The 8,660-nt window shown below is 32.0% G+C and overlaps 1 long non-coding RNA gene across 1 annotated transcript; it reads right to left on the bottom strand.

Moving 5' to 3' along the window:
- Positions 1-7,090: 7,090 nt before the first annotated feature.
- Positions 7,091-7,685, bottom strand: LOC120276714. Its single transcript, XR_005541358.1, has 3 exons — positions 7,648-7,685; positions 7,449-7,553; positions 7,091-7,148 (listed from the first exon to the last, which is right to left on the bottom strand). It is a non-coding gene; the product is annotated as an uncharacterized LOC120276714 (long non-coding RNA).
- Positions 7,686-8,660: the final 975 nt, after the last annotated feature.

Raw genomic sequence — 8,660 nt, 5'->3', positions numbered from 1 at the left:
ATATATTTAAGGCCATATTGCATATGCTTTCTACATAACGTATGTTATCATTGCTATGAAGATTTTCCTATTAAAAAACAACATAGCAGTTGACATGGATAATCTTGTCATACAATAAAAATGCTATTTTTGGCAAGGCCATTGTCTTTTACATAAATAATAATTGCCACAAGCTAGTAATGAAAGTGACTTTGTTTTTCTCTTTTTTTTTTTTTGAAATACTTATTGAAATGGGCAACAATTTCAAGAGATCGATTCTTTATGTTTTTATCAAGAAAGATCTTTGTCACTATGTTTTCCATTATGTAACCTGTGATGTCGTCTACATAGCAAAGATATTCTACCCTTAAAATGGAATACAATATAACTCAAAGCAGACCATTATATGAGATCATGTTATTATTTAGAATATACTTATCTTAATTCAATTGTTATTCTTAGTTTGTTTGATATTTTGTCATTTTATCCTAAAATTTTTTTGGGCAATGGTATAAAAGATTTAGTCTTTTTATATTTTCTCATGGTATGTGAGAGTCATAGATTTTTTTTTTTTGAAAACTCTAATCAACTATTGTCACTTGGCAAGCCATCACTAAGCCTCTATATCACCTTTATGATCATGGCTACATGTTGCCATGCCTTTGTATCATCGTGCCTCCATGGACTTTGTCTTCCGACTTCACTACCTACTCTACTTTTTTCTTTCATTCAAGTTGAAGATTACAAAATTTTAAGTTGGGAATTATTTGCAATATGCTTATTGTATCATGCAAAGATGTTATTTTTTACCATAGTTTAATATTTTGTCATTTTATTTAGGTATTATACCTATGGCCTTACTTCTTGGAGGCTTCTCAAATATTAGAATAAATAATTTTGTTTTTTATGGAGTATTTCATCATACATATTTTAAATTTTTATAATTTATTAGTGGAAAATATTTGTTTAATTGCAAACTTTATAGTTCTTTGAAGTATGTGAATCATGGGAGTAATTGTTATGCTACGCGTGCATGCACCGCTAAATTTATGCCTATGTGTGGCATTATTATTTAAATGCATTGACATTATATCAATCTAATTGCATAATCATTAGTGATTATCTAACAATTTCCAAGCTAAGTTTAGTTTTTATTTTGTAGTAATTAGTACTGACAAACTTTACTCACATGCTAATAGCAGCTATATATTGGTGATGTTTGTTTGGGCTGATTTGAAAGTTCACTTAATTGAAATTAAAAAAATCCTTCAAAGTGATTTTTTGGCTAAGTGGATTTGAAAAAATAAAGGCATTTTGAGCTCAAAAGTTTGTGGAAAGGGTGGATTTGGAACTACATTCTTTTCGGTGCAGTTCATAGTGAAAGATGTTTAACTAGAAAGAAATCCTCACATGTCAATCATGCAAGCCTTGGATAGGGGTTACTATATCCCATGCAATCATATCATCTCTCTCACAAGATCTCTATCTCCATTGCTTTTTCTTTGGATCCCCATTGCAACCAACTCCTCACCCTTATGAGTTCTCCATCCCTTGTGCCTCAACAACTTCTAGGTCTTTCATATCCCAGCCACACAAGGCTTATATTAGGAATTACAAGATCCCCATTGCAGTGATTTTCAATAATTCAATGATCTTCATGTCTAGTGCTTCATTTCTCTAAGCACCAAGATATTTTGCTTAGATAATAATTTTCAGTGGGTGAATCATCATAGTATTTTGGGAAAAATTAGATGGATTTTTTTTCGTGCTATTAAAGTTGTTTCATGATAAAAATCACTTCCATTTACAATGTTATTTGAATTTGAAGTTATTTGTTATTAATTTGAGTTTGATTTTAATTTAGTTTTTGAATTATATCAACTTAGTTATCGTGGTTATTTTATTTTTTTTTAGAAAAAAGAAAAGCTTGCATTTTCAATAAGTTTTTGATGTGGTTGAAGAAAACTAAGGTTTTGATCTTTGAAATGACAATAGCAACAAAAACAGAAATTCTGAAGTAGAGACATATTTTTTGAGCTCCTATTGAATTGTAGATTTTACTATTGTTGTCATGTTGCTTCTTATTCTTTGACTGATTTGTAGAATCAGTCCATGAGCAAGTTTTGTTTCCTTGTTTCATGATATTTTTGGTTGATTAACCATGGTAATTTGATATATTGCCATGTTAGTGAAATAGTCTCTGAAGAGTATTAATGAGAAATATAACTAGTTTGAAAGTTAACAAAAGCAAATAACAACAATAGGCTTTTTTAAGAATTTATATGATTTTTGTTAGATATTTGACACATTTCAAAATTTATATCATTCATGGAGTCTAAAACAATTTAGTTCCACACAAAAAGGACAATAACTGACAAACATGTCTAAATAAAAAAAAAAACATACTTTGGGGGAGTAATTTTGTCATAGTTTGTACACGACCAAGCCTAATATTCTCCACCATTCTTGCAGAACAAACTGATTTAGAGTTGATGTTGTTTTGATAAAAATATCAATATTCTGAGCATGAAATTGTTATGAAGCCATTAGCATTGAATGAAAGCTCAAGTCTTTATTTAAAAGGACAAAAAAATAACTAGTATATATAAAGAAAATTAAATCCACATGTGGCGATGAATAATATTTTAGCTAGGATTAGAATGTATTAGCATGTATATTGAAAGCCTAAGGTTTTAATTACATCATCGCTTGTTTGGTTTGATCTATCCATGAGTTCATGATTTATGTTGTTGTTGTTACTTTTCTATTTTAGTGGATTGCTTTTAAGTGGCCATTGTTTTTTTTTACTATGCCACAAGACATAGTTTCATACCTCCTTCAAGTCTATTTTTTTATTTTATTTTATTTATTTATTTATTTATTTATTTTGTGCACATAATCATCTAGTTCTTCGCAATGCACTCGAAAGACCTAATGGGTTAAGAGTCCATGAAAGCAACCATCTTCTTCATTTTATAGACAACAAAGGCTAAAGAATAAATTAAATTTAACAATTATACTTATTAAAGTTATTATATCTCTTGTAATTACTAATTAGGGATGTACTTTTTGGTTGATCTCAAATATGCCACAAGACTCGGTTTCATACCTCCTTACATGGGTGTTAGGTCTCGCTAAAGGAGTTTGATTCACGGATACCTACAGATACTAAGGAACCTTTTCAACTACAACATTCTCTTGTGCAGTGTATCTCTCTATTGAGAATGTATTTGGTTATTTAAAGGGCCTCTTTAAATCCTTTTATTTTGGCTTTGTTTTTCTTGTTTAAATCACATACGGAACTCATGTTGCCATGTTTTATCCTAAGTAATTACATCCTTAGTTGCAGTCAAAATGATTTTATTCCCTATGAAGAAGACAGGGTACCATAATGACCTTCACCAACAACTCTTAGGGAGCAAAAAAGTGAGCTGATTGTTGTAATCAAATTACAACAAAAATGTGGGGCAACAAATAGTTATATTCCTAGTCAATATTAACTAACTAAAGCTTCATTTGTTCCTATGTCGCATATTGTTTTTTAATATTGTAATTTGGTAACTTTATCATGTAGATTTATTTCTTTTGCTTTTCATTAAACATTGTTAAGTATTTATGTAGAAATAATGATGTTTATTTTGCGATTGGCCTAAAGTATTGCAACAGAATATTTTTGGTACTTGTTCAATTTGAATGCTATTGTGCTTTGCTTTCATGAATTTACCCTGCTTATCATATGCCTAATTTACAATAGTTATGGATTGTTGCACATCTTTTTTTATTATAGAATGGAGAGGTTTGATGCATTTGAAAATAGCTAAACATCATCAGCCATGAGGACCATTATAGTAACATCAAGATATAAGAAGTGGATAATTAATTTTTATATTACTTGATAATATTAATTATTTGATAAGCTACCATATTGTGGCTTTTCTCATGATGTAAAGATTTTTGGATATGGATAGTTTTTATATAAAACAAAAAAAGAAAAGAAAAGAAAAGAAAAACTTAACAATGTCATCACCATAATACTTATTTAGGTTTGTGAAAAGAATAAAAAAACATTCAAAGTAGTCTGATCTCCTTTTTCTAAGAATGCCAATTCAAGCTGTTAGTAGTATATATCGTTAGTGTAAATGCTTGCAATTTAAATAGGAGACTCTTTGTGTGTGTGTGTTTTGTCACAATGACTGGACCTATATAAATAATGAATTAAGGTTTGGACGTCTTCTAATGTTTTGTGAAGTGAAGTAAAACAAAGCAAAACCAATAAAAAATAATAATAAGAAAAAAACAATCATCTATGTTGTTTTAGATCTTGTGACTAACTTTGAATAAATTTTTAGTTGTTCCTGTGTGTGTATGTATAAATATAGATAAATATAAAAAATTGTTTTATACATACATCTATAAAAAGTTTTTTTCCCTCAATGAAATATTTTGATCCTACTAAAAAATTAAATATACTTAAAATTATTATTTCAATTTAAAACCCCTATAAAGAGTACCCAAGCGGTTATTTTAATTTTACATTAACAAATATAATTATTGATCATGAATTTAGAATTTGCCTTTTTTTTGTTATCTTTAATTTTATTTTTCAAATGAAAATGTCATGCATCAAATCCATTGGGGGATGTGAACAGGCCGACCACATACGTATGGGGAGTGGGCCCTATATTGTATGCAAGGCATCAAATAAAAATTTATTAAGCTAAGTAGACAACACAACTACAAATACAATGTAAGAATACTCCTGGCTCCACTGAAAGAAGTACACAATAAGCCTTAGTTTTGGGAATATAGTGCCCATTATACAAGACATAACAATTTAAGTTTAACAATCACAATTCTAGGAAACAACATACAAAAAAAAGTTTACTTATTTGCCAATGAATGATCTATTTTTCTATTTTTCCAAAGCCACTTCTTATTTTCATGAAAATGAAATCTTTTCTAGGGATTGAATTCTAAATTAAAATAGTAATGATTTTTTTTTGTTTTTGTTTTTCTTAATTGTTTTTTAGAATAAGAGCCACAAATTAGATTTTATTAAAAAAAAAAAATCAAAGGTACAAATAAGACAACAGTTAAAACCAAAGATGGAACATAGGACCAAAAAGTAAACTAGAAACCGAAACAAAAATAAAAAGGATCAAATATAGAAGGCAGATTTATTAATGGTTTGCAAGAGCCATCTTGGAAGGTCAATTACAGTATGTTCTTTCACATGTTGAATTGCTACCCTACTAAACCATTTGAAAATGAAATCACCTGTGGACTTCTAGATAAACCATAAGGTCACAACTATAAGGGAAGCTCTCCATTTAGCTTTAAAGGATGACAAATTCTGTAGCCACATATTTGTAGAAAAGTTTCCTTGACAAAAGAATCGGGGTTAATTTTATGAATAGTCACCCAACTTTGCCTTTTTTTCATTTTAGTCATCCAACTCCAAAATATATCAAAGTAGTCACTCAAGTTTTTAAAAAGTCCACCGGTCAGTCACCAAAGGATTTCCGGTTAAAAAAAACCTATGTGGCAGCCGGAAAGTCTGACTCAGCCAAGCTATGTCCACATTAGCAACCACTATTCTCTGTCCACGTCATGATAATAAGCTGAGTCGGCAAGCACTATTACACGTCAGCTTCTTCTCTACCCTCATCTTCTTCTCACCACTGTTCTGGAGATTTCCAGCTCTCCCAAGCGTAGGCACTAGTGGACGAAGCCTTGTGAAGATAGCATAATCTCATCGGCAATGTTGCAGATATTCAACGAGAACCCAAGAGAAGATGATTTTCCTGAAGGACCTGGTTGAAGCTTCACGAGTTTGTAGAGATGTGCCCTAGTACCCAATAAAAGATGTTTTCCTCCTATGCTAGCTTCATTTCTTCAGAATTCAACTGTTAATATTAAGTTAATTGTAATATGTATTTTCGGTTAATTGTAACATTTCCAAAGCAAGAAACCATTTTTGCAATTGGTTTTCATACATGGTTTAATAATCCATAATGGCAATAGCTTGGCTATTCTCAGACACGGTCTACATATCGATTGCAATGGTTTAACACAGCTTGGTTATTAGTAGATGTCTGTGATTTGAGCATACAAAATTAATGGTAGTAAACAATTGTTGTTATCAAGGGAAAAAAAGCGGCAAAAATTTTTTTGTTGTCTGAAGGTTGTACACGACTTGGCTATTAGCATATGTCTGTGATTTAAGCATACAAATCCATTTCATTTGCACTTTTGTCGATGGTTGTCAACCATCAATTAATTCATATATAACAAACCAAAATATACAAATTTTTGGTTTGAAGTTTGTCAGCCAATTTCAAAATTGCATAACTGCATTTACAAAAGTATAATTTACATCTTTGGCTTCTGAAGATCTTCTGAAACACAATACAAAACTGCATAATTGCATTTAGATGAATGCATCTCATTCACACAATGAATACATCTCATTCACACATGATAAAGTAAAATACCAGAAAATGCAAAAGATTGGTTTATAAAGATCTCCAGCCAAATACCACAAAATACATAAGTTTTAGGTTTGTACACTATCTATTTTTTCACTTCTTTCCATGTTTAGCAGCTCCAACAGTGGAAGTTCCTGGGGGAACCCAATTCCTCTTCCTTCTGCTGAGATCCCCTTCTTTAGATCTATCCTCATTGTCCTTTTGTCTACCTTGACTTCTCAAGAAATGATTCCTAGCATTACTTCCTGTAGAATTTTTGTTTGTTGGCTCCTTTGCAATTTGTAGCACCTGTGCATAAAAATTGGGACAATATTAATTTGCAGTAATTTCATCATTATAATTACAATAGAGATTAAATCAGATGCATTGTCATTAACCTGTGAAGGATGTCCAACATTTGCAACATTTCTAGCTATACATTTGGATCTTATTGTAGTCAATTTTTGCCTTCCATTCCTCTCAGTTAATATAACATGGGAAGCCATGGTTTGGTCAGGTTCATTAATAATCTGAATGAATTAAGAAAATAATGACTAGTGAGAAGAGGATAATGATGATGAACAAAATTAAGCCCTACACTAGCATACAATGATTGATCTTTACCTGTGACAGTGGTTCAGATACATTCTGGCCTTGTCTAATGTCTCCTACTTGCTGGTTAGCTCCAACTAAACTATCAACCTGGTTGAGCATTTAATTGGCATAAAAAAAAACCCCTAGATGAATTGATAATTTGAATGAATTAAGAAAATAATGACTAGTGAGAAGAGGATAATGATGATGAACAAAATTAAGCCCTACACTAGCATACAATGATTGATCTTTACCTGTGACAGTGGTTCAGATACATTACGGCCTTGTCTAATGTCTCCACCTGTCTGGTTAGCTCAACTAAACTATCAACCTGGTTGAGCATTTAAATGACATAAAAAAAACCCTAGAAGGCATGTGAGATAATTTAATATACTGAACCTCACTCACCATTTCAAAATGTGCTTGCAAAACCTGGGGATCAACTATATCCATAGGATCTGTTGCTTCAACTGGTTGTTGATGTTCTTGCTCACCTGTGATTCCATCAATAACCTAGAAAACATATAGGTGAAAATTATGAAATTGCCTGCATACAGAATTGTAATAATAACATAACATATTGAAGATATACATAACTGAGACTCACCTGACTTACCTTATGATGCCTCTTATTGTGTCCTTTAGCACCACAAACACTACACTTCATGGAAACTCCTTTTTTGGAAACTCTACCATGTTTGAAAGCCACTTTGGTTTCCTCACACGCTCCCTTCTTCTTAGCATAGTCTTCCCTACCTCTTTTTCTTACGCATTGGATCAGGTGGCACCATTGGACCTTGATTACTCTTTGGCCAACATTGTCTATCTTGGGTGGGGTTCAATGTGTGCATATATGTATTTAAGAATGTGCTAACTTTGTAGCAGTCATTCAAGAAATTTTCTGGTTTGTCTCTATTGTAATAGATGGCTGAAATGGCATGGCTACAAGGAATCCCTGAGAGTTCCCACTTCCTACATGAAAAAGTTGCCCCATCCTTATCCACCACAAATTGTCCATCTGGCCCTACAACCTGATATTGGCTCCCCCCAGATCAAATGGTATTATAAGACCAACTGAGCTGCTTGAGTTTTTCTAGTTTTTTCAGTATTTTGGGGCAATGGACTGTTTGACATTTTTTCATATCATCCCTTTTTTTTTTTAATCCTAACCATTAATGTGGTCCTTATGATCTCATTCATGGTGACTATGCCTTTAACAATAGCCTCGAGAATTTGACTGTTAAAGCATTCTTGCTACCAATTCATCTTCATCTGTTGATGAGCAAGAATCCAAGTCATCAGATTCAGCATAGTCTGACTCAATATGCACCCCGCTAGTATGTTCATGAGGTTCTTTTTCCATATGAACCATATCCCTAACTGTTTCAGTGGCCTCCATAGGTTCTTCTTCAGACTCATCGCTGAAATTATAATCAGAATCCTGTAGATCACTATCTTCTCCATCATTTTTCCTATTACCATCCATTCCAATAAGTGAATCTTCCAGATCAATTTCTTCTTCTTCAACTTCTACTTCATCTGATTCCTCTTCCTCCACATTGTCGACTTTGTCATCAATATTCTGGCCCATTCTATTGCCCCTTGTATTGACTCCATTGG

This window comes from Dioscorea cayenensis, chromosome 15, assembly GCF_009730915.1.
Source record: "Dioscorea cayenensis subsp. rotundata cultivar TDr96_F1 chromosome 15, TDr96_F1_v2_PseudoChromosome.rev07_lg8_w22 25.fasta, whole genome shotgun sequence".
Classification (NCBI taxonomy): Eukaryota; Viridiplantae; Streptophyta; class Magnoliopsida; order Dioscoreales; family Dioscoreaceae; genus Dioscorea; species Dioscorea cayenensis.
The sequence above is the reverse complement of the archived record's forward strand: the minus strand, read 5'-3'. Positions and strand labels throughout refer to the sequence as shown.